The sequence below is a fragment of the Amblyomma americanum genome, chromosome 1 (genome assembly GCF_052857255.1).
Source record: "Amblyomma americanum isolate KBUSLIRL-KWMA chromosome 1, ASM5285725v1, whole genome shotgun sequence".
Classification (NCBI taxonomy): domain Eukaryota; kingdom Metazoa; phylum Arthropoda; class Arachnida; order Ixodida; family Ixodidae; genus Amblyomma; species Amblyomma americanum.
The window spans coordinates 321,219,034-321,220,883 of NC_135497.1; the positions used below are offsets into that span (position 1 = coordinate 321,219,034).

General features: G+C 43.9%; 1 non-coding gene across 1 annotated transcript; it reads left to right on the forward strand.

The window, feature by feature from the left end:
- Positions 1-1,219: 1,219 nt before the first annotated feature.
- On the forward strand, positions 1,220-1,291 carry TRNAP-UGG (transfer RNA proline (anticodon UGG)). Its single transcript has one exon. It is a non-coding gene; the product is annotated as a tRNA-Pro (tRNA).
- The last annotated feature ends 559 nt before the right edge of the window (positions 1,292-1,850 follow it).

Sequence of the window (1,850 nt, forward strand, 5' to 3'; positions counted from 1 at the left end):
CAGGTGTCCGGAATTTCCTTTTTATTGTTGACATTTTTCAATGCCTTTATCAACTTTTTCTTGCTGCTTGGCACAAGTGCACCATTCAGCTTGGCTGGAATTTCTTTTACCCCTGCGGTTGTCAATTTAAGAATATTTGCCTCTGCCTCTTTCGAGTTAATATAGGTCAGTTCTAAGCTCTTTTACGTTGTGCTATTGTGTGCTGCTTCCCTCTCCGAGGAGATTACCTTATAATCGCTCCAAATGATTCAGCTATAACTGATGTAATGCTTTTAGGAGAGTCGTCTTCGTCTAAATATTTATCCTCTGCATCTTGAATCCTGTTCCTGCTTTTTTTTCATTCTTTTTGCCCAGACAGCTTATATGGTTCTATAATTTTCTGGGCCCACATTCAGTTCCATCGCGAACTTCCGCCACCGAGAGATCAGTGGACTAGTTTATTTTGCACTGGACGAGAATTTTACTTCCAGTTTCTCTTCTCCATAAGATTCCAATTTTTGGTCTATTTTCTCTATAGAAACCTGCACCTTCATCGCCTCTCTGTGTAATTCAATCTGTCCCGTGGCTCGATAACCAGGTCACGCCCTGCAACACTCTGCGACAATTTGCTTTTCGTCTTTCTTAGCACTGCGTTCATTGCCCTCTCTGGCAAAGCCCCGACAGATGCTCGCCTATCTGTCATTACTCGCTCCATTATAGTTTCGGTGCTCCTCCTGTTTGAGTCACCAGCCCTAAACACTTGTGTACTCCCTCCCTGTCTCCTAACTTCCGGTGTCTGCTTCCTGTTATCAGTCACGTACTCTCCCTGGCTCCGACCGTGACCTCCTTTCTGGGATTTATATTGTTGCCTTCATCTCTATCGCTTTTTACTTCTTAGCTGCAACATGTAAATACCTGTTCCTGGTCAAACTTCCTTGACCTACTAAAAGCTAGAGTCAGTGGTTAAGTTTTCATGCCAATTGGAATAGCTTCGTATCTGTGCCCTCCTGCGTCTTGCTTTGACCACATCTTTGTGGCTTCCTTGCATGATCTGAGGGTTGTGAAATTCTGAAAGAAGAGAGCTTACGTCAGAAGTATAGGGAGACGAAGCAGTCGCGACGCCTATAGAATGTTAACCAGCTGTACGGACTCACGGCAAAGCAATAAAGCCGACTGAAACCGTAGAACCGGATTTTTGATATCTTACGTAAGTACGCGCTTTTGTATTTGCACCGCATGTGGCCCGTTGGTCTAGGGGTATGATTCTCGCTTTGGGTGCGAGAGGTCCCGGGTTCAAATCCCGGACGGGCCCTTCGTTATTTTTTTTCTACAGTGAGCCCTGTGCCGGCGCCTCGCCGTCGTGTGGATTGCAGAGCGTGCTACTACAAGAAGCGCGGCCACATATAATTTGCCAACGCGTGCTATGGATACCGTTTCACACCAGAGCCAGTCTTGCTTCGACGTATTCCTAAGGGATTGATGAATCATAGTAGCCAGGGTGGGATGGTTTCAGATGATTTTGCTGAAACAGCCGAGGTCAGGTTACTGCGTGCCATCTCGCTTTTTGTATTATTACTTATCTACTGAAAACTTCAAACGCTACTTATTAAAAATTGATTCGGAGAACAAAACACAATGCTTATGAATAATTATGGAAGGGCAACCAAACTGAAGCACGAAAAGAAAAATCTTGGTTAAAGATGAGAAACATGATGCAGGCAACTGGAAAAAATTGAATAATTATCTTCCTGGGGGAACAAACTAAACAGAGCATAAGTTCACGTGACGAAGGCTAGAAATAAATAAAAAAGCTGCAGACGCTACTAGTGGGATCATTATATTATCAAATTAGATGATTCACGAAACCAATG